The sequence below is a fragment of the Nothobranchius furzeri genome, chromosome 3 (assembly GCF_043380555.1).
Source record: "Nothobranchius furzeri strain GRZ-AD chromosome 3, NfurGRZ-RIMD1, whole genome shotgun sequence".
In the NCBI taxonomy this organism is placed as follows: Eukaryota; Metazoa; Chordata; class Actinopteri; order Cyprinodontiformes; family Nothobranchiidae; genus Nothobranchius; species Nothobranchius furzeri.
The window spans coordinates 91,123,752-91,144,232 of record NC_091743.1 but is presented as its reverse complement, the minus strand read 5'-3'; the positions used below and the strand labels follow the sequence as shown (position 1 = coordinate 91,144,232).

Below are 20,481 nucleotides of genomic sequence, written 5' to 3'. Positions count from 1 at the left end.
ACAGTACATTGAACCGGAATTCGTGAAGCATTTTCGCAAGTAATAAAAAAAAGACTGCATGACTCCAATTTATGATGATCTAACTTATCTGATCAGTACCCTTCCACATACAGTGTGACATTTGCTTTAATCATTCAGAAGTGGCTTCAGATTGTAAAAGCTTACAAATAATTTCCGTAATATGACATCAAACCTTCCTTGAAAATGTATGCAATTGACACTGGGAAAAACAATATTTTAAAGAGAATTCCCTTTAAAAGCAAGGAAGTCACTTTGGAATGGAAATGCGCATTGCGTGTTTTAGGCTTAGTACTAATTGTGTAGGTAGGTTCCCTGAACAAACTCAATCTAAGATGGGACTCATGAGATATTCCCACCTTTTTCGGGAATTCATTTGGTTAGCCTTATGCCGACCTGTGGGTAGAGTTCCTGACAAGCTCAACTGAGAAAGGTACTCTTGTGATTGAAGTCTTACAACTCTTATCATGTGAGAAATAATTAGTGAAATTGAGCAGAATTTCTTCCCTGTGTTAGTTGTAAGTGCATAATCTTTGAAAGGACTTTTGAACAGTTGTCATAAAGGACCTACTCGACGAAGATGGGATTCGAACCCATGCTTGCATAGCACAATGGATTAGCAATCCATCGCCTTAACCACTCGGCCACCTCGTCTGTTTGTACCATGGATGATGACGACAGCCATGTTTGCACATTTACTATTGCACGGGTACAAACATCATTGTCAAGCCTGACTAAACACTGATGAGTGGTCCAAATTTTAAATGTTACAGTAAAATACAAGGGGAATTAGCTCAAGTGGTAGAGTGCTCGCTTAGCATGTGAGAGATAGTGGGATCGATGCCCACATTCTCCAAAGTCATCCAAGCTTGTTCATTTCCTCAGAAGGTTCATTTTCGAAATTTCATTGTACCTACGAGGACAGTACATTGAACCGGAATTCGTGAAGCATTTTCGCAAGTAATAAAAAAAAGACTGCATGACTCCAATTTATGATGATCTAACTTATCTGATCAGTACCCTTCCACATACAGTGTGACATTTGCTTTAATCATTCAGAAGTGGCTTCAGATTGTAAAAGCTTACAAATAATTTCCGTAATATGACATCAAACCTTCCTTGAAAATGTATGCAATTGACACTGGGAAAAACAATATTTTAAAGAGAATTCCCTTTAAAAGCAAGGAAGTCACTTTGGAATGGAAATGCGCACTGCGTGTTTTAGGCTTAGTACTAATTGTGTAGGTAGGTTCCCTGAACAAACTCAATCTAAGATGGGACTCATGAGATATTCCCACCTTTTTCGGCAATTCATTTGGTTAGCCTTATGCCGACCTGTGGGTAGAGTTCCTGACAAGCTCAACTGAGAAAGGTACTCTTGAGATTGAAGTCTTACAACTCTTATCATGTGAGAAATAATTAGTGAAATTGAGCAGAATTTCTTCCCTGTGTTAGTTGTAAGTGCATAATCTTTGAAAGGACTTTTGAACAGTTGTCATAAAGGAGTTACTCGACGAAGATGGGATTCGAACCCATGCTTGCATAGCACAATGGATTAGCAATCCATCGCCTTAACCACTCGGCCACCTCGTCTGTTTGTACCATGGATGATGACGACAGCCATGTTTGCACATTTACTATTGCACGGGTACAAACATCATTGTCAAGCCTGACTAAACACTGATGAGTGGTCCAAATTTTAAATGTTACAGTAAAATACAAGGGGAATTAGCTCAAGTGGTAGAGTGCTCGCTTAGCATGTGAGAGATAGTGGGATCGATGCCCACATTCTCCAAAGTCATCCAAGCTTGTTCATTTCCTCAGAAGGTTCATTTTCGAAATTTCATTGTACCTACGAGGACAGTACATTGAACCGGAATTCGTGAAGCATTTTCGCAAGTAATAAAAAAAAGACTGCATGACTCCAATTTATGATGATCTAACTTATCTGATCAGTACCCTTCCACATACAGTGTGACATTTGCTTTAATCATTCAGAAGTGGCTTCAGATTGTAAAAGCTTACAAATAATTTCCGTAATATGACATCAAACCTTCCTTGAAAATGTATGCAATTGACACTGGGAAAAACAATATTTTAAAGAGAATTCCCTTTAAAAGCAAGGAAGTCACTTTGGAATGGAAATGCGCATTGCGTGTTTTAGGCTTAGTACTAATTGTGTAGGTAGGTTCCCTGAACAAACTCAATCTAAGATGGGACTCATGAGATATTCCCACCTTTTTCGGCAATTCATTTGGTTAGCCTTATGCCGACCTGTGGGTAGAGTTCCTGACAAGCTCAACTGAGAAAGGTACTCTTGAGATTGAAGTCTTACAACTCTTATCATGTGAGAAATAATTAGTGAAATTGAGCAGAATTTCTTCCCTGTGTTAGTTGTAAGTGCATAATCTTTGAAAGGACTTTTGAACAGTTGTCATAAAGGACCTACTCGACGAAGATGGGATTCGAACCCATACGTGCATAGCACAATGGATTAGCAATCCATCGCCTTAACCACTCGGCCACCTCGTCTGTTTGTACCATGGATGATGACGACAGCCATGTTTGCACATTTACTATTGCACGGGTACAAACGTCATTGTCAAGCCTGACTAAACACTGATGAGTGGTCCAAATTTTAAATGTTACAGTATTACGCAAGGGGAATTAGCTCAAGTGGTAGAGCGCTCGCTTAGCATGTGAGAGGTAGTGGGATCGATGCCCACATTCTCCAAAGTCATCCAAGCTTGTTCATTTCCTCAGAAGGTTCATTTTCGAAATTTCATTGTACCTACGAGGACAGTACATTGAACCGGAATTCGTGAAGCATTTTCGCAAGTAATAAAAAAAAGACTGCATGACTCCAATTTATGATGATCTAACTTATCTGATCAGTACCCTTCCACATACAGTGTGACATTTGCTTTAATCATTCAGAAGTGGCTTCAGTTTGTAAAAGCTTACAAATAATTTCCGTAATATGACATCAAACCTTCCTTGAAAATGTATGCAATTGACACTGGGAAAAACAATATTTTAAAGAGAAGTCCCTTTAAAAGCAAGGAAGTCACTTTGGAATGGAAATGCGCATTGCGTGTTTTAGGCTTAGTACTAATTGTGTAGGTAGGTTCCCTGAACAAACTCAATCTAAGATGGGACTCATGAGATATTCCCACCTTTTTCGGCAATTCATTTGGTTAGCCTTATGCCGACCTGTGGGTAGAGTTCCTGACAAGCTCAACTGAGAAAGGTACTCTTGAGATTGAAGTCTTACAACTCTTATCATGTGAGAAATAATTAGTGAAATTGAGCAGAATTTCTTCCCTGTGTTAGTTGTAAGTGCATAATCTTTGAAAGGACTTTTGAACAGTTGTCATAAAGGACCTACTCGACGAAGATGGGATTCGAACCCATACGTGCATAGCACAATGGATTAGCAATCCATCGCCTTAACCACTCGGCCACCTCGTCTGTTTGTACCATGGATGATGACGACAGCCATGTTTGCACATTTACTATTGCACGGGTACAAACGTCATTGTCAAGCCTGACTAAACACTGATGAGTGGTCCAAATTTTAAATGTTACAGTATTACGCAAGGGGAATTAGCTCAAGTGGTAGAGCGCTCGCTTAGCATGTGAGAGGTAGTGGGATCGATGCCCACATTCTCCAAAGTCATCCAAGCTTGTTCATTTCCTCAGAAGGTTCATTTTCGAAATTTCATTGTACCTACGAGGACAGTACATTGAACCGGAATTCGTGAAGCATTTTCGCAAGTAATAAAAAAAAGACTGCATGACTCCAATTTATGATGATCTAACTTATCTGATCAGTACCCTTCCACATACAGTGTGACATTTGCTTTAATCATTCAGAAGTGGCTTCAGTTTGTAAAAGCTTACAAATAATTTCCGTAATATGACATCAAACCTTCCTTGAAAATGTATGCAATTGACACTGGGAAAAACAATATTTTAAAGAGAAGTCCCTTTAAAAGCAAGGAAGTCACTTTGGAATGGAAATGCGCATTGCGTGTTTTAGGCTTAGTACTAATTGTGTAGGTAGGTTCCCTGAACAAACTCAATCTAAGATGGGACTCATGAGATATTCCCACCTTTTTCGGCAATTCATTTGGTTAGCCTTATGCCGACCTGTGGGTAGAGTTCCTGACAAGCTCAACTGAGAAAGGTACTCTTGAGATTGAAGTCTTACAACACTTATCATGTGAGAAATAATTAGTGAAATTGAGCAGAATTTCTTCCCTGTGTTAGTTGTAAGTGCATAGTCTTTGAAAGGACTTTTGAACAGTTGTCATAAAGGACCTACTCGGCGAAGATGGGATTCGAACCCATGCGTGCATAGCACAATGGATTAGCAATCCATCGCCTTAACCACTCGGCCACCTCGTCTGTTTGTACTATGGATGATGACGACAGCCATGTTTGCACATTTACTATTGCACGGGTACAAACGTCATTGTCAAGCCTGACTAAACACTGATGAGTGGTCCAAATTTTAAATGTTACAGTATTACACAAGGGGAATTAGCTCAAGTGGTAGAGCGCTCGCTTAGCATGTGAGAGGTAGTGGGATCGATGCCCACATTCTCCAAAGTCATCCAAGCTTGTTCATTTCCTCAGAAGGTTCATTTTCGAAATTTCATTGTACCTACGAGGACAGTACATTGAACCGGAATTCGTGAAGCATTTTCACAAGTAATAAAAAAAAGACTGCATGACTCCAATTTATGATGATCTAACTTATCTGATCAGTACCCTTCCACATACAGTGTGACATTTGCTTTAATCATTCAGAAGTGGCTTCAGTTTGTAAAAGCTTACAAATAATTTCCGTAATATGACATCAAACCTTCCTTGAAAATGTATGCAATTGACACTGGGAAAAACAATATTTTAAAGAGAAGTCCCTTTAAAAGCAAGGAAGTCACTTTGGAATGGAAATGTGCATTGCGTGTTTTAGGCTTAGTACTCATTGTGTAGGTAGGTTCCCTGAACAAACTCAATCTAAGATGGGACTCATGAGATATTCCCACCTTTTTCGGCAATTCATTTGGTTAGCCTTATGCCGACCTGTGGGTAGAGTTCCTGACAAGCTCAACTGAGAAAGGTACTCTTGAGATTGAAGTCTTACAACTCTTATCATGTGAGAAATAATTAGTGAAATTGAGCAGAATTTCTTCCCTGTGTTAGTTGTAAGTGCATAATCTTTGAAAGGACTTTTGAACAGTTGTCATAACGGACCTACTCGACGAAGATGGGATTCGAACCCATGCGTGCATAGCACAATGGATTAGCAATCCATCGCCTTAACCACTCGGCCACCTCGTCTGTTTGTACCATGGATGATGACGACAGCCATGTTTGCACATTTACTATTGCACGGGTACAAACGTCATTGTCAAGCCTGACTAAACACTGATGAGTGGTCCAAATTTTAAATGTTACAGTATTACACAAGGGGAATTAGCTCAAGTGGTAGAGCGCTCGCTTAGCATGTGAGAGGTAGTGGGAGCGATGCCCCCATTCTCCAAAGTCATCCAAGCTTGTTCATTTCCTCAGAAGGTTCATTTTCGAAATTTCATTGTACCTACGAGGACAGTACATTGAACCGGAATTCGTGAAGCATTTTCGCAAGTAATAAAAAAAAGACTGCATGACTCCAATTTATGATGATCTAACTTATCTGATCAGTACCCTTCCACATACAGTGTGACATTTGCTTTAATCATTCAGAAGTGGCTTCAGATTGTAAAAGCTTACAAATAATTTCCGTAATATGACATCAAACCTTCCTTGAAAATGTATGCAATTGACACTGGGAAAAACAATATTTTAAAGAGAATTCCCTTTAAAAGCAAGGAAGTCACTTTGGAATGGAAATGCGCATTGCGTGTTTTAGGCTTAGTACTAATTGTGTAGGTAGGTTCCCTGAACAAACTCAATCTAAGATGGGACTCATGAGATATTCCCACCTTTTTCGGCAATTCATTTGGTTAGCCTTATGCCGACCTGTGGGTAGAGTTCCTGACAAGCTCAACTGAGAAAGGTACTCTTGAGATTGAAGTCTTACAACTCTTATCATGTGAGAAATAATTAGTGAAATTGAGCAGAATTTCTTCCCTGTGTTAGTTGTAAGTGCATAATCTTTGAAAGGACTTTTGAACAGTTGTCATAAAGGAGTTACTCGACGAAGATGGGATTCGAACCCATGCGTGCATAGCACAATGGATTAGCAATCCATCGCCTTAACCACTCGGCCACCGCGTCTGTTTGTATCATGGATGATGACGACAGCCATGTTTGCACATTTACTATTGCACGGGTACAAACGTCATTGTCAAGCCTGACTAAACACTGATGAGTGGTCCAAATTTTAAATGTTACAGTATTACACAAGGGGAATTAGCTCAAGTGGTAGAGCGCTCGCTTAGCATGTGAGAGGTAGTGGGAGCGATGCCCCCATTCTCCAAAGTCATCCAAGCTTGTTCATTTCCTCAGAAGGTTCATTTTCGAAATTTCATTGTACCTACGAGGACAGTACATTGAACCGGAATTCGTGAAGCATTTTCGCAAGTAATAAAAAAAAGACTGCATGACTCCAATTTATGATGATCTAACTTATCTGATCAGTACCCTTCCACATACAGTGTGACATTTGCTTTAATCATTCAGAAGTGGCTTCAGATTGTAAAAGCTTACAAATAATTTCCGTAATATGACATCAAACCTTCCTTGAAAATGTATGCAATTGACACTGGGAAAAACAATATTTTAAAGAGAATTCCCTTTAAAAGCAAGGAAGTCACTTTGGAATGGAAATGCGCATTGCGTGTTTTAGGCTTAGTACTAATTGTGTAGGTAGGTTCCCTGAACAAACTCAATCTAAGATGGGACTCATGAGATATTCCCACCTTTTTCGGCAATTCATTTGGTTAGCCTTATGCCGACCTGTGGGTAGAGTTCCTGACAAGCTCAACTGAGAAAGGTACTCTTGAGATTGAAGTCTTACAACTCTTATCATGTGAGAAATAATTAGTGAAATTGAGCAGAATTTCTTCCCTGTGTTAGTTGTAAGTGCATAATCTTTGAAAGGACTTTTGAACAGTTGTCATAAAGGAGTTACTCGACGAAGATGGGATTCGAACCCATGCGTGCATAGAACAATGGATTAGCAATCCATCGCCTTAACCACTCGGCCACCTCGTCTGTTTGTACCATGGATGATGACGACAGCCATGTTTGCACATTTACTATTGCACGGGTACAAACGTCATTGTCAAGCCTGACTAAACACTGATGAGTGGTCCAAATTTTAAATGTTACAGTATTACGCAAGGGGAATTAGCTCAAGTGGTAGAGCGCTCGCTTAGCATGTGAGAGGTAGTGGGATCGATGCCCACATTCTCCAAAGTCATCCAAGCTTGTTCATTTCCTCAGAAGGTTCATTTTCGAAATTTCATTGTACCTACGAGGACAGTACATTGAACCGGAATTCGTGAAGCATTTTCGCAAGTAATAAAAAAAAAGACTGCATGACTCCAATTTATGATGATCTAACTTATCTGATCAGTACCCTTCCACATACAGTGTGACATTTGCTTTAATCATTCAGAAGTGGCTTCAGTTTGTAAAAGCTTACAAATAATTTCCGTAATATGACATCAAACCTTCCTTGAAAATGTATGCAATTGACACTGGGAAAAACAATATTTTAAAGAGAAGTCCCTTTAAAAGCAAGGAAGTCACTTTGGAATGGAAATGCGCATTGCGTGTTTTAGGCTTAGTACTAATTGTGTAGGTAGGTTCCCTGAACAAACTCAATCTAAGATGGGACTCATGAGATATTCCCACCTTTTTCGGCAATTCATTTGGTTAGCCTTATGCCGACCTGTGGGTAGAGTTCCTGACAAGCTCAACTGAGAAAGGTACTCTTGAGATTGAAGTCTTACAACACTTATCATGTGAGAAATAATTAGTGAAATTGAGCAGAATTTCTTCCCTGTGTTAGTTGTAAGTGCATAATCTTTGAAAGGACTTTTGAACAGTTGTCATAAAGGACCTACTCGACGAAGATGGGATTCGAACCCATGCGTGCATAGCACAATGGATTAGCAATCCATCGCCTTAACCACTCGGCCACCTCGTCTGTTTGTACTATGGATGATGACGACAGCCATGTTTGCACATTTACTATTGCACGGGTACAAACGTCATTGTCAAGCCTGACTAAACACTGATGAGTGGTCCAAATTTTAAATGTTACAGTATTACACAAGGGGAATTAGCTCAAGTGGTAGAGCGCTCGCTTAGCATGTGAGAGGTAGTGGGATCGATGCCCACATTCTCCAAAGTCATCCAAGCTTGTTCATTTCCTCAGAAGGTTCATTTTCGAAATTTCATTGTACCTACGAGGACAGTACATTGAACCGGAATTCGTGAAGCATTTTCACAAGTAATAAAAAAAAGACTGCATGACTCCAATTTATGATGATCTAACTTATCTGATCAGTACCCTTCCACATACAGTGTGACATTTGCTTTAATCATTCAGAAGTGGCTTCAGTTTGTAAAAGCTTACAAATAATTTCCGTAATATGACATCAAACCTTCCTTGAAAATGTATGCAATTGACACTGGGAAAAACAATATTTTAAAGAGAAGTCCCTTTAAAAGCAAGGAAGTCACTTTGGAATGGAAATGCGCATTGCGTGTTTTAGGCTTAGTACTCATTGTGTAGGTAGGTTCCCTGAACAAACTCAATCTAAGATGGGACTCATGAGATATTCCCACCTTTTTCGGCAATTCATTTGGTTAGCCTTATGCCGACCTGTGGGTAGAGTTCCTGACAAGCTCAACTGAGAAAGGTACTCTTGAGATTGAAGTCTTACAACTCTTATCATGTGAGAAATAATTAGTGAAATTGAGCAGAATTTCTTCCCTGTGTTAGTTGTAAGTGCATAATCTTTGAAAGGACTTTTGAACAGTTGTCATAACGGACCTACTCGACGAAGATGGGATTCGAACCCATGCGTGCATAGCACAATGGATTAGCAATCCATCGCCTTAACCACTCGGCCACCTCGTCTGTTTGTACCATGGATGATGACGACAGCCATGTTTGCACATTTACTATTGCACGGGTACAAACGTCATTGTCAAGCCTGACTAAACACTGATGAGTGGTCCAAATTTTAAATGTTACAGTATTACACAAGGGGAATTAGCTCAAGTGGTAGAGCGCTCGCTTAGCATGTGAGAGGTAGTGGGATCGATGCCCACATTCTCCAAAGTCATCCAAGCTTGTTCATTTCCTCAGAAGGTTCATTTTCGAAATTTCATTGTACCTACGAGCACAGTACATTGAACCGGAATTCGTGAAGCATTTTCGCAAGTAATAAAAAAAAGACTGCATGACTCCAATATATGATGATCTAACTTATCTGATCAGTACCCTTCCACATACAGTGTGACATTTGCTTTAATCATTCAGAAGTGGCTTCAGATTGTAAAAGCTTACAAATAATTTCCGTAATATGACATCAAACCTTCCTTGAAAATGTATGCAATTGACACTGGGAAAAACAATATTTTAAAGAGAATTCCCTTTAAAAGCAAGGAAGTCACTTTGGAATGGAAATGCGCATTGCGTGTTTTAGGCTTAGTACTAATTGTGTAGGTAGGTTCCCTGAACAAACTCAATCTAAGATGGGACTCATGAGATATTCCCACCTTTTTCGGCAATTCATTTGGTTAGCCTTATGCCGACCTGTGGGTAGAGTTCCTGACAAGCTCAACTGAGAAAGGTACTCTTGAGATTGAAGTCTTACAACTCTTATCATGTGAGAAATAATTAGTGAAATTGAGCAGAATTTCTTCCCTGTGTTAGTTGTAAGTGCATAATCTTTGAAAGGACTTTTGAACAGTTGTCATAAAGGACCTACTCGACGAAGATGGGATTCGAACCCATACGTGCATAGCACAATGGATTAGCAATCCATCGCCTTAACCACTCGGCCACCTCGTCTGTTTGTACCATGGATGATGACGACAGCCATGTTTGCACATTTACTATTGCACGGGTACAAACGTCATTGTCAAGCCTGACTAAACACTGATGAGTGGTCCAAATTTTAAATGTTACAGTATTACGCAAGGGGAATTAGCTCAAGTGGTAGAGCGCTCGCTTAGCATGTGAGAGGTAGTGGGATCGATGCCCACATTCTCCAAAGTCATCCAAGCTTGTTCATTTCCTCAGAAGGTTCATTTTCGAAATTTCATTGTACCTACGAGGACAGTACATTGAACCGGAATTCGTGAAGCATTTTCGCAAGTAATAAAAAAAAAGACTGCATGACTCCAATTTATGATGATCTAACTTATCTGATCAGTACCCTTCCACATACAGTGTGACATTTGCTTTAATCATTCAGAAGTGGCTTCAGTTTGTAAAAGCTTACAAATAATTTCCGTAATATGACATCAAACCTTCCTTGAAAATGTATGCAATTGACACTGGGAAAAACAATATTTTAAAGAGAAGTCCCTTTAAAAGCAAGGAAGTCACTTTGGAATGGAAATGCGCATTGCGTGTTTTAGGCTTAGTACTAATTGTGTAGGTAGGTTCCCTGAACAAACTCAATCTAAGATGGGACTCATGAGATATTCCCACCTTTTTCGGCAATTCATTTGGTTAGCCTTATGCCGACCTGTGGGTAGAGTTCCTGACAAGCTCAACTGAGAAAGGTACTCTTGAGATTGAAGTCTTACAACACTTATCATGTGAGAAATAATTAGTGAAATTGAGCAGAATTTCTTCCCTGTGTTAGTTGTAAGTGCATAATCTTTGAAAGGACTTTTGAACAGTTGTCATAAAGGACCTACTCGACGAAGATGGGATTCGAACCCATGCGTGCATAGCACAATGGATTAGCAATCCATCGCCTTAACCACTCGGCCACCTCGTCTGTTTGTACTATGGATGATGACGACAGCCATGTTTGCACATTTACTATTGCACGGGTACAAACGTCATTGTCAAGCCTGACTAAACACTGATGAGTGGTCCAAATTTTAAATGTTACAGTATTACACAAGGGGAATTAGCTCAAGTGGTAGAGCGCTCGCTTAGCATGTGAGAGGTAGTGGGATCGATGCCCACATTCTCCAAAGTCATCCAAGCTTGTTCATTTCCTCAGAAGGTTCATTTTCGAAATTTCATTGTACCTACGAGGACAGTACATTGAACCGGAATTCGTGAAGCATTTTCACAAGTAATAAAAAAAAGACTGCATGACTCCAATTTATGATGATCTAACTTATCTGATCAGTACCCTTCCACATACAGTGTGACATTTGCTTTAATCATTCAGAAGTGGCTTCAGTTTGTAAAAGCTTACAAATAATTTCCGTAATATGACATCAAACCTTCCTTGAAAATGTATGCAATTGACACTGGGAAAAACAATATTTTAAAGAGAAGTCCCTTTAAAAGCAAGGAAGTCACTTTGGAATGGAAATGCGCATTGCGTGTTTTAGGCTTAGTACTCATTGTGTAGGTAGGTTCCCTGAACAAACTCAATCTAAGATGGGACTCATGAGATATTCCCACCTTTTTCGGCAATTCATTTGGTTAGCCTTATGCCGACCTGTGGGTAGAGTTCCTGACAAGCTCAACTGAGAAAGGTACTCTTGAGATTGAAGTCTTACAACTCTTATCATGTGAGAAATAATTAGTGAAATTGAGCAGAATTTCTTCCCTGTGTTAGTTGTAAGTGCATAATCTTTGAAAGGACTTTTGAACAGTTGTCATAACGGACCTACTCGACGAAGATGGGATTCGAACCCATGCATGCATAGCACAATGGATTAGCAATCCATCGCCTTAACCACTCGGCCACCTCGTCTGTTTGTACCATGGATGATGACGACAGCCATGTTTGCACATTTACTATTGCACGGGTACAAACGTCATTGTCAAGCCTGACTAAACACTGATGAGTGGTCCAAATTTTAAATGTTACAGTATTACACAAGGGGAATTAGCTCAAGTGGTAGAGCGCTCGCTTAGCATGTGAGAGGTAGTGGGATCGATGCCCACATTCTCCAAAGTCATCCAAGCTTGTTCATTTCCTCAGAAGGTTCATTTTCGAAATTTCATTGTACCTACGAGCACAGTACATTGAACCGGAATTCGTGAAGCATTTTCGCAAGTAATAAAAAAAAGACTGCATGACTCCAATATATGATGATCTAACTTATCTGATCAGTACCCTTCCACATACAGTGTGACATTTGCTTTAATCATTCAGAAGTGGCTTCAGTTTGTAAAAGCTTACAAATAATTTCCGTAATATGACAACAAACCTTCCTTGAAAATGTATGCAATTGACACTGGGAAAAACAATATTTTAAAGAGAAGTCCCTTTAAAAGCAAGGAAGTCACTTTGGAATGGAAATGCGCATTGCGTGTTTTAGGCTTAGTACTAATTGTGTAGGTAGGTTCCCTGAACAAACTCAATCTAAGATGGGACTCATGAGATATTCCCACCTTTTTCGGCAATTCATTTGGTTAGCCTTATGCCGACCTGTGGGTAGAGTTCCTGACAAGCTCAACTGAGAAAGGTACTCTTGAGATTGAAGTCTTACAACTCTTATCATGTGAGAAATAATTAGTGAAATTGAGCAGAATTTCTTCCCTGTGTTAGTTGTAAGTGCATAATCTTTGAAAGGACTTTTGAACAGTTGTCATAAAGGAGTTACTCGACGAAGATGGGATTCGAACCCATGCGTGCATAGCACAATGGATTAGCAATCCATCGCCTTAACCACTCGGCCACCTCGTCTGTTTGTACCATGGATGATGACGACAGCCATGTTTGCACATTTACTATTGCACGGGTTCAAACGTCATTGTCAAGCCTGTCTAAACACTGATGAGTGGTCCAAATTTTAAATGTTACAGTAAAATTCAAGGGGAATTAGCTCAAGTGGTAGAGTGCTCGCTTAGCATGTGAGAGGAAGTGGGATCGATGCCCACATTCTCCAAAGTCATCCAAGCTTGTTCATTTCCTCAGAAGGTTCATTTTCGAAATTTCATTGTACCTACGAGGACAGTACATTGAACCGGAATTCGTGAAGCATTTTCGCAAGTAATAAAAAAAAGACTGCATGACTCCAATTTATGATGATCTAACTTATCTGATCAGTACCCTTCCACATACAGTGTGACATTTGCTTTAATCATTCAGAAGTGGCTTCAGTTTGTAAAAGCTTACAAATAATTTCCGTAATATGACATCAAACCTTCCTTGAAAATGTATGCAATTGACACTGGGAAAAACAATATTTTAAAGAGAAGTCCCTTTAAAAGAAAGGAAGTCACTTTGGAATGGAAATGCGCATTGCGTGTTTTAGGCTTAGTACTAATTGTGTAGGTAGGTTCCCTGAACAAACTCAATCTAAGATGGGACTCATGAGATATTCCCACCTTTTTCGGGAATTCATTTGGTTAGCCTTATGCCGACCTGTGGGTAGAGTTCCTGACAAGCTCAACTGAGAAAGGTACTCTTGTGATTGAAGTCTTACAACTCTTATCATGTGAGAAATAATTAGTGAAATTGAGCAGAATTTCTTCCCTGTGTTAGTTGTAAGTGCATAATCTTTGAAAGGACTTTTGAACAGTTGTCATAAAGGACCTACTCGACAAAGATGGGATTCGAACCCATGCGTGCATAGCACAATGGATTAGCAATCCATCGCCTTAACCACTCGGCCACCTCGTCTGTTTTTACCATGGATGATGACGACAGCCATGTTTGCACATTTACTATTGCACGGGTACAAACGTCATTGTCAAGCCTGACTAAACACTGATGAGTGGTCCAAATTTTAAATGTTACAGTATTACACAAGGGGAATTAGCTCAAGTGGTAGAGCGCTCGCTTAGCATGTGAGAGGTAGTGGGATCGATGCCCACATTCTCCAAAGTCATCCAAGCTTGTTCATTTCCTCAGAAGGTTCATTTTCGAAATTTCATTGTACCTACGAGGACAGTACATTGAACCGGAATTCGTGAAGCATTTTCACAAGTAATAAAAAAAAGACTGCATGACTCCAATTTATGATGATCTAACTTATCTGATCAGTACCCTTCCACATACAGTGTGACATTTGCTTTAATCATTCAGAAGTGGCTTCAGTTTGTAAAAGCTTACAAATAATTTCCGTAATATGACATCAAACCTTCCTTGAAAATGTATGCAATTGACACTGGGAAAAACAATATTTTAAAGAGAAGTCCCTTTAAAAGCAAGGAAGTCACTTTGGAATGGAAATGCGCATTGCGTGTTTTAGGCTTAGTACTCATTGTGTAGGTAGGTTCCCTGAACAAACTCAATCTAAGATGGGACTCATGAGATATTCCCACCTTTTTCGGCAATTCATTTGGTTAGCCTTATGCCGACCTGTGGGTAGAGTTCCTGACAAGCTCAACTGAGAAAGGTACTCTTGAGATTGAAGTCTTACAACTCTTATCATGTGAGAAATATTTAGTGAAATTGAGCAGAATTTCTTCCCTGTGTTAGTTGTAAGTGCATAATCTTTGAAAGGACTTTTGAACAGTTGTCATAAAGGACCTACTCGACGAAGATGGGATTCGAACCCATGCATGCATAGCACAATGGATTAGCAATCCATCGCCTTAACCACTCGGCCACCTCGTCTGTTTGTACCATGGATGATGACGACAGCCATGTTTGCACATTTACTATTGCACGGGTACAAACGTCATTGTCAAGCCTGACTAAACACTGATGAGTGGTCCAAATTTTAAATGTTACAGTATTACACAAGGGGAATTAGCTCAAGTGGTAGAGCGCTCGCTTAGCATGTGAGAGGTAGTGGGATCGATGCCCACATTCTCCAAAGTCATCCAAGCTTGTTCATTTCCTCAGAAGGTTCATTTTCGAAATTTCATTGTACCTACGAGGACAGTACATTGAACCGGAATTCGTGAAGCATTTTCGCAAGTAATAAAAAAAAGACTGCATGACTCCAATTTATGATGATCTAACTTATCTGATCAGTACCCTTCCACATACAGTGTGACATTTGCTTTAATCATTCAGAAGTGGCTTCAGTTTGTAAAAGCTTACAAATAATTTCCGTAATATGACATCAAACCTTCCTTGAAAATGTATGCAATTGACACTGGGAAAAACAATATTTTAAAGAGAAGTCCCTTTAAAAGCAAGGAAGTCACTTTGGAATGGAAATGCACATTGCGTGTTTTAGGCTTAGTACTCATTGTGTAGGTAGGTTCCCTGAACAAACTCAATCTAAGATGGGACTCATGAGATATTCCCACCTTTTTCGGCAATTCATTTGGTTAGCCTTATGCCGACCTGTGGGTAGAGTTCCTGACAAGCTCAACTGAGAAAGGTACTCTTGAGATTGAAGTCTTACAACTCTTATCATGTGAGAAATAATTAGTGAAATTGAGCAGAATTTCTTCCCTGTGTTAGTTGTAAGTGCATAATCTTTGAAAGGACTTTTGAACAGTTGTCATAAAGGACCTACTTGACGAAGATGGGATTCGAACCCATGCGTGCATAGCACAATGGATTAGCAATCCATCGCCTTAACCACTCGGCCACCTCGTCTGTTTGTACCATGGATGATGACGACAGCCATGTTTGCACATTTACTATTGCACGGGTACAAACGTCATTGTCAAGCCTGACTAAACACTGATGAGTGGTCCAAATTTTAAATGTTACAGTATTACACAAGGGGAATTAGCTCAAGTGGTAGAGCGCTCGCTTAGCATGTGAGAGGTAGTGGGATCGATGCCCACATTCTCCAAAGTCATCCAAGCTTGTTCATTTCCTCAGAAGGTTCATTTTCGAAATTTCATTGTACCTACGAGGACAGTACATTGAACCGGAATTCGTGAAGCATTTTCGCAAGTAATAAAAAAAAGACTGCATGACTCCAATTTATGATGATCTAACTTATCTGATCAGTACCCTTCCACATACAGTGTGACATTTGCTTTAATCATTCAGAAGTGGCTTCAGATTGTAAAAGCTTACAAATAATTTCCGTAATATGACATCAAACCTTCCTTGAAAATGTATGCAATTGACACTGGGAAAAACAATATTTTAAAGAGAATTCCCTTTAAAAGCAAGGAAGTCACTTTGGAATGGAAATGCGCATTGCGTGTTTTAGGCTTAGTACTAATTGTGTAGGTAGGTTCCCTGAACAAACTCAATCTAAGATGGGACTCATGAGATATTCCCACCTTTTTCGGCAATTCATTTGGTTAGCCTTATGCCGACCTGTGGGTAGAGTTCCTGACAAGCTCAACTGAGAAAGGTACTCTTGAGATTGAAGTCTTACAACTCTTATCATGTGAGAAATAATTAGTGAAATTGAGCAGAATTTCTTCCCTGTGTTAGTTGTAAGTGCATAATCTTTGAAAGGACTTTTGAACAGTTGTCATAAAGGACCTACTCGACGAAGATGGGATTCGAACCCATGCGTGCATAGCACAATGGATTAGCAATCCATCGCCTTAACCACTCGGCCACCTCGTCTGTTTGTACTATGGATGATGACGACAGCCATGTTTGCACATTTACTATTGCACGGGTACAAACGTCATTGTCAAGCCTGACTAAACACTGATGAGTGGTCCAAATTTTAAATGTTACAGTATTACACAAGGGGAATTAGCTCAAGTGGTAGAGCGCTCGCTTAGCATGTGAGAGGTAGTGGGATCGATGCCCACATTCTCCAAAGTCATCCAAGCTTGTTCATTTCCTCAGAAGGTTCATTTTCGAAATTTCATTGTACCTACGAGGACAGTACATTGAACCGGAATTCGTGAAGCATTTTCGCAAGTAATAAAAAAAAGACTGCATGACTCCAATTTATGATGATCTAACTTATCTGATCAGTACCCTTCCACATACAGTGTGACATTTGCTTTAATCATTCAGAAGTGGCTTCAGATTGTAAAAGCTTACAAATAATTTCCGTAATATGACATCAAACCTTCCTTTAAAATGTATGCAATTGACACTGGGAAAAACAATATTTTAAAGAGAATTCCCTTTAAAAGCAAGGAAGTCACTTTGGAATGGAAATGCGCATTGCGTGTTTTAGGCTTAGTACTAATTGTGTAGGTAGGTTCCCTGAACAAACTCAATCTAAGATGGGACTCATGAGATATTCCCACCTTTTTCGGCAATTCATTTGGTTAGCCTTATGCCGACCTGTGGGTAGAGTTCCTGACAAGCTCAACTGAGAAAGGTACTCTTGAGATTGAAGTCTTACAACTCTTATCATGTGAGAAATAATTAGTGAAATTGAGCAGAATTTCTTCCCTGTGTTAGTTGTAAGTGCATAATCTTTGAAAGGACTTTTGAACAGTTGTCATAAAGGACCTACTCGACGAAGATGGGATTCGAACCCATGCGTGCATAGCACAATGGATTAGCAATCCATCGCCTTAACCACTCGGCCACCTCGTCTGTTTGTACCATGGATGATGACGACAGCCATGTTTGCACATTTACTATTGCACGGGTACAAACGTCATTGTCAAGCCTGACTAAACACTGATGAGTGGTCCAAATTTTAAATGTTACAGTATTACACAAGGGGAATTAGCTCAAGTGGTAGAGCACTCGCTTAGCATGTGAGAGGTAGTGGGATCGATGCCCACATTCTCCAAAGTCATCCAAGCTTGTTCATTTCCTCAGAAGGTTCATTTTTGAAATTTCATTGTACCTACGAGGACAGTACATTGAACCGGAATTCGTGAAGCATTTTCGCAAGTAATAAAAAAAGACTGCATGACTCCAATTTATGATGATCTAACTTATCTGATCAGTACCCTTCCACATACAGTGTGACATTTGCTTTAATCATTCAGAAGTGGCTTCAGATTGTAAAAGCTTACAAATAATTTCCGTAATATGACATCAAACCTTCCTTGAAAATGTATGCAATTGACACTGGGAAAAACAACATTTTAAAGAGAATTCCCTTTAAAAGCAAGGAAGTCACTTTGGAATGGAAATGCGCATTGCGTGTTTTAGGCTTAGTACTAATTGTGTAGGTAGGTTCCCTGAACAAACTCAATCTAAGATGGGACTCATGAGATATTCCCACCTTTTTCGGCAATTCATTTGGTTAGCCTTATGCCGACCTGTGGGTAGAGTTCCTGACAAGCTCAACTGAGAAAGGTACTCTTGAGATTGAAGTCTTACAACTCTTATCATGTGAGAAATAATTAGTGAAATTGAGCAGAATTTCTTCCCTGTGTTAGTTGTAAGTGCATAATCTTTGAAAGGACTTTTGAACAGTTGTCATAACGGACCTACTCGACGAAGATGGGATTCGAACCCATGCGTGCATAGCACAATGGACTAGCAATCCATCGCCTTAACCACTCGGCCACCTCGTCTGTTTGTACCATGGATGATGACGACAGCCATGTTTGCACATTTACTATTGCACGGGTACAAACGTCATTGTCAAGCCTGACTAAACACTGATGAGTGGTCCAAATTTTAAATGTTACAGTATTACACAAGGGGAATTAGCTCAAGTGGTAGAGCGCTCGCTTAGCATGTGAGAGGTAGTGGGATCGATGCCCACATTCTCCAAAGTCATCCAAGCTTGTTCATTTCCTCAGAAGGTTCATTTTCGAAATTTCATTGTACCTATGAGCACAGTACATTGAACCGGAATTCGTGAAGCATTTTCGCAAGTAATAAAAAAAAGACTGCATGACTCCAATATATGATGATCTAACTTATCTGATCAGTACCCTTCCACATACAGTGTGACATTTGCTTTAATCATTCAGAAGTGGCTTCAGTTTGTAAAAGCTTACAAATAATTTCCGTAATATGACATCAAACCTTCCTTGAAAATGTATGCAATTGACACTGGGAAAAACAATATTTTAAAGAGAAGTCCCTTTAAAAGCAAGGAAGTCACTTTGGAATGGAAATGCGCATTGCGTGTTTTAGGCTTAGTACTAATTGTGTAGGTAGGTTCCCTGAACAAACTCAATCTAAGATGGGACTCATGAGATATTCCCACCTTTTTCGGCAATTCATTTGGTTAGCCTTATGCCGACCTGTGGGTAGAGTTCCTGACAAGCTCAACTGAGAAAGGTACTCTTGAGATTGAAGTCTTACAACTCTTATCATGTGAGAAATAATTAGTGAAATTGAGCAGAATTTCTTCCCTGTGTTAGTTGTAAGTGCATAATCTTTGAAAGGACTTTTGAACAGTTGTCATAAAGGAGTTACTCGACGAAGATGGGATTCGAACCCATGCGTGCATAGCACAATGGATTAGCAATCCATCGCCTTAACCACTCGGCCACCTCGTCTGTTTGTACCATGGATGATGACGACAGCCATGTTTGCACATTTACTATTGCACGGGTTCAAACGTCATTGTCAAGCCTGTCTAAACACTGATGAGTGGTCCAAATTTAAAATGTTACAGTAAAATCTAAGGGGAATTAGCTCAAGTGGTAGAGTGCTCGCTTAGCATGTGAGAGGAAGTGGGATCGATGCCCACATTCTCCAAAGTCATCCAAGCTTGTTCATTTCCTCAGAAGGTTCATTTTCGAAATTTCATTGTACCTACGAGGACAGTACATTGAACCGGAATTCGTGAAGCATTTTCGCAAGTAATAAAAAAAAGACTGCATGACTCCAATTTATGATGATCTAACTTATCTGATCAGTACCCTTCCACATACAGTGTGACATTTGCTTTAATCATTCAGAAGTGGCTTCAGTTTGTAAAAGCTTACAAATAATTTCCGTAATATGACATCAAACCTTCCTTGAAAATGTATGCAATTGACACTGGGAAAAACAATATTTTAAAGAGAAGTCCCTTTAAAAGAAAGGAAGTCACTTTGGAATGGAAATGCGCATTGCGTGTTTTAGGCTTAGTACTAATTGTGTAGGTAGGTTCCCTGAACAAACTCAATCTAAGATGGGACTCATGAGATATTCCCACCTTTTTCGGGAATTCATTTGGTTAGCCTTATGCCGACCTGTGGGTAGAGTTCCTGACAAGCTCAACTGAGAAAGGTACTCTTGTGATTGAAGTCTTACAACTCTTATCATGTGAGAAATAATTAGTGAAATTGAGCAGAATTTCTTCCCTGTGTTAGTTGTAAGTGCATAATCTTTGAAAGGACTTTTGAACAGTTGTCATAAAGGACCTACTCGACAAAGATGGGATTCGAACCCATGCGTGCATAGCACAATGGATTAGCAATCCATCGCCTTAACCACTCGGCCACCTCGTCTGTTTGTACCATGGATGATGACGACAGCCATGTTTGCACATTTACTATTGCACGGGTACAAACGTCATTGTCAAGCCTGACTAAACACT

The 20,481-nt window shown here is 39.8% G+C and overlaps 36 non-coding genes across 36 annotated transcripts; 14 read left to right on the top strand and 22 right to left on the bottom strand.

Annotated features, from left to right (window-relative positions):
- Positions 1-590: 590 nt before the first annotated feature.
- Positions 591-672, bottom strand: trnas-gcu (transfer RNA serine (anticodon GCU)). Its single transcript has one exon. It is a non-coding gene; the product is annotated as a tRNA-Ser (tRNA).
- Positions 673-1,529: 857 nt separating this feature from the next.
- trnas-gcu (transfer RNA serine (anticodon GCU)) lies at positions 1,530-1,611 on the bottom strand. The gene has a single exon. It is a non-coding gene; the product is annotated as a tRNA-Ser (tRNA).
- An 857-nt stretch (positions 1,612-2,468) lies between these two features.
- On the bottom strand, positions 2,469-2,550 carry trnas-gcu (transfer RNA serine (anticodon GCU)). Its single transcript has one exon. It is a non-coding gene; the product is annotated as a tRNA-Ser (tRNA).
- Positions 2,551-2,679: 129 nt separating this feature from the next.
- On the top strand, positions 2,680-2,752 carry trnaa-agc (transfer RNA alanine (anticodon AGC)). The gene has a single exon. It is a non-coding gene; the product is annotated as a tRNA-Ala (tRNA).
- A 655-nt stretch (positions 2,753-3,407) lies between these two features.
- Positions 3,408-3,489, bottom strand: trnas-gcu (transfer RNA serine (anticodon GCU)). The gene has a single exon. It is a non-coding gene; the product is annotated as a tRNA-Ser (tRNA).
- A 129-nt stretch (positions 3,490-3,618) lies between these two features.
- trnaa-agc (transfer RNA alanine (anticodon AGC)) lies at positions 3,619-3,691 on the top strand. Its single transcript has one exon. It is a non-coding gene; the product is annotated as a tRNA-Ala (tRNA).
- A 655-nt stretch (positions 3,692-4,346) lies between these two features.
- trnas-gcu (transfer RNA serine (anticodon GCU)) lies at positions 4,347-4,428 on the bottom strand. The gene has a single exon. It is a non-coding gene; the product is annotated as a tRNA-Ser (tRNA).
- Positions 4,429-4,557: 129 nt separating this feature from the next.
- On the top strand, positions 4,558-4,630 carry trnaa-agc (transfer RNA alanine (anticodon AGC)). The gene has a single exon. It is a non-coding gene; the product is annotated as a tRNA-Ala (tRNA).
- A 655-nt stretch (positions 4,631-5,285) lies between these two features.
- trnas-gcu (transfer RNA serine (anticodon GCU)) lies at positions 5,286-5,367 on the bottom strand. Its single transcript has one exon. It is a non-coding gene; the product is annotated as a tRNA-Ser (tRNA).
- An 857-nt stretch (positions 5,368-6,224) lies between these two features.
- trnas-gcu (transfer RNA serine (anticodon GCU)) lies at positions 6,225-6,306 on the bottom strand. Its single transcript has one exon. It is a non-coding gene; the product is annotated as a tRNA-Ser (tRNA).
- Positions 6,307-7,163: 857 nt separating this feature from the next.
- On the bottom strand, positions 7,164-7,245 carry trnas-gcu (transfer RNA serine (anticodon GCU)). The gene has a single exon. It is a non-coding gene; the product is annotated as a tRNA-Ser (tRNA).
- Positions 7,246-7,374: 129 nt separating this feature from the next.
- Positions 7,375-7,447, top strand: trnaa-agc (transfer RNA alanine (anticodon AGC)). The gene has a single exon. It is a non-coding gene; the product is annotated as a tRNA-Ala (tRNA).
- A 656-nt stretch (positions 7,448-8,103) lies between these two features.
- On the bottom strand, positions 8,104-8,185 carry trnas-gcu (transfer RNA serine (anticodon GCU)). Its single transcript has one exon. It is a non-coding gene; the product is annotated as a tRNA-Ser (tRNA).
- A 129-nt stretch (positions 8,186-8,314) lies between these two features.
- Positions 8,315-8,387, top strand: trnaa-agc (transfer RNA alanine (anticodon AGC)). Its single transcript has one exon. It is a non-coding gene; the product is annotated as a tRNA-Ala (tRNA).
- Positions 8,388-9,042: 655 nt separating this feature from the next.
- trnas-gcu (transfer RNA serine (anticodon GCU)) lies at positions 9,043-9,124 on the bottom strand. The gene has a single exon. It is a non-coding gene; the product is annotated as a tRNA-Ser (tRNA).
- Positions 9,125-9,253: 129 nt separating this feature from the next.
- Positions 9,254-9,326, top strand: trnaa-agc (transfer RNA alanine (anticodon AGC)). Its single transcript has one exon. It is a non-coding gene; the product is annotated as a tRNA-Ala (tRNA).
- Positions 9,327-9,981: 655 nt separating this feature from the next.
- Positions 9,982-10,063, bottom strand: trnas-gcu (transfer RNA serine (anticodon GCU)). The gene has a single exon. It is a non-coding gene; the product is annotated as a tRNA-Ser (tRNA).
- Positions 10,064-10,192: 129 nt separating this feature from the next.
- Positions 10,193-10,265, top strand: trnaa-agc (transfer RNA alanine (anticodon AGC)). Its single transcript has one exon. It is a non-coding gene; the product is annotated as a tRNA-Ala (tRNA).
- Positions 10,266-10,921: 656 nt separating this feature from the next.
- On the bottom strand, positions 10,922-11,003 carry trnas-gcu (transfer RNA serine (anticodon GCU)). The gene has a single exon. It is a non-coding gene; the product is annotated as a tRNA-Ser (tRNA).
- Positions 11,004-11,132: 129 nt separating this feature from the next.
- trnaa-agc (transfer RNA alanine (anticodon AGC)) lies at positions 11,133-11,205 on the top strand. Its single transcript has one exon. It is a non-coding gene; the product is annotated as a tRNA-Ala (tRNA).
- Positions 11,206-11,860: 655 nt separating this feature from the next.
- Positions 11,861-11,942, bottom strand: trnas-gcu (transfer RNA serine (anticodon GCU)). The gene has a single exon. It is a non-coding gene; the product is annotated as a tRNA-Ser (tRNA).
- A 129-nt stretch (positions 11,943-12,071) lies between these two features.
- trnaa-agc (transfer RNA alanine (anticodon AGC)) lies at positions 12,072-12,144 on the top strand. Its single transcript has one exon. It is a non-coding gene; the product is annotated as a tRNA-Ala (tRNA).
- Positions 12,145-12,799: 655 nt separating this feature from the next.
- trnas-gcu (transfer RNA serine (anticodon GCU)) lies at positions 12,800-12,881 on the bottom strand. Its single transcript has one exon. It is a non-coding gene; the product is annotated as a tRNA-Ser (tRNA).
- An 857-nt stretch (positions 12,882-13,738) lies between these two features.
- trnas-gcu (transfer RNA serine (anticodon GCU)) lies at positions 13,739-13,820 on the bottom strand. The gene has a single exon. It is a non-coding gene; the product is annotated as a tRNA-Ser (tRNA).
- A 129-nt stretch (positions 13,821-13,949) lies between these two features.
- trnaa-agc (transfer RNA alanine (anticodon AGC)) lies at positions 13,950-14,022 on the top strand. The gene has a single exon. It is a non-coding gene; the product is annotated as a tRNA-Ala (tRNA).
- A 655-nt stretch (positions 14,023-14,677) lies between these two features.
- On the bottom strand, positions 14,678-14,759 carry trnas-gcu (transfer RNA serine (anticodon GCU)). The gene has a single exon. It is a non-coding gene; the product is annotated as a tRNA-Ser (tRNA).
- Positions 14,760-14,888: 129 nt separating this feature from the next.
- trnaa-agc (transfer RNA alanine (anticodon AGC)) lies at positions 14,889-14,961 on the top strand. Its single transcript has one exon. It is a non-coding gene; the product is annotated as a tRNA-Ala (tRNA).
- A 655-nt stretch (positions 14,962-15,616) lies between these two features.
- Positions 15,617-15,698, bottom strand: trnas-gcu (transfer RNA serine (anticodon GCU)). Its single transcript has one exon. It is a non-coding gene; the product is annotated as a tRNA-Ser (tRNA).
- A 129-nt stretch (positions 15,699-15,827) lies between these two features.
- Positions 15,828-15,900, top strand: trnaa-agc (transfer RNA alanine (anticodon AGC)). The gene has a single exon. It is a non-coding gene; the product is annotated as a tRNA-Ala (tRNA).
- Positions 15,901-16,555: 655 nt separating this feature from the next.
- On the bottom strand, positions 16,556-16,637 carry trnas-gcu (transfer RNA serine (anticodon GCU)). The gene has a single exon. It is a non-coding gene; the product is annotated as a tRNA-Ser (tRNA).
- A 129-nt stretch (positions 16,638-16,766) lies between these two features.
- Positions 16,767-16,839, top strand: trnaa-agc (transfer RNA alanine (anticodon AGC)). Its single transcript has one exon. It is a non-coding gene; the product is annotated as a tRNA-Ala (tRNA).
- Positions 16,840-17,494: 655 nt separating this feature from the next.
- Positions 17,495-17,576, bottom strand: trnas-gcu (transfer RNA serine (anticodon GCU)). The gene has a single exon. It is a non-coding gene; the product is annotated as a tRNA-Ser (tRNA).
- Positions 17,577-18,432: 856 nt separating this feature from the next.
- trnas-gcu (transfer RNA serine (anticodon GCU)) lies at positions 18,433-18,514 on the bottom strand. Its single transcript has one exon. It is a non-coding gene; the product is annotated as a tRNA-Ser (tRNA).
- A 129-nt stretch (positions 18,515-18,643) lies between these two features.
- Positions 18,644-18,716, top strand: trnaa-agc (transfer RNA alanine (anticodon AGC)). Its single transcript has one exon. It is a non-coding gene; the product is annotated as a tRNA-Ala (tRNA).
- A 655-nt stretch (positions 18,717-19,371) lies between these two features.
- Positions 19,372-19,453, bottom strand: trnas-gcu (transfer RNA serine (anticodon GCU)). Its single transcript has one exon. It is a non-coding gene; the product is annotated as a tRNA-Ser (tRNA).
- An 857-nt stretch (positions 19,454-20,310) lies between these two features.
- trnas-gcu (transfer RNA serine (anticodon GCU)) lies at positions 20,311-20,392 on the bottom strand. Its single transcript has one exon. It is a non-coding gene; the product is annotated as a tRNA-Ser (tRNA).
- Positions 20,393-20,481: the final 89 nt, after the last annotated feature.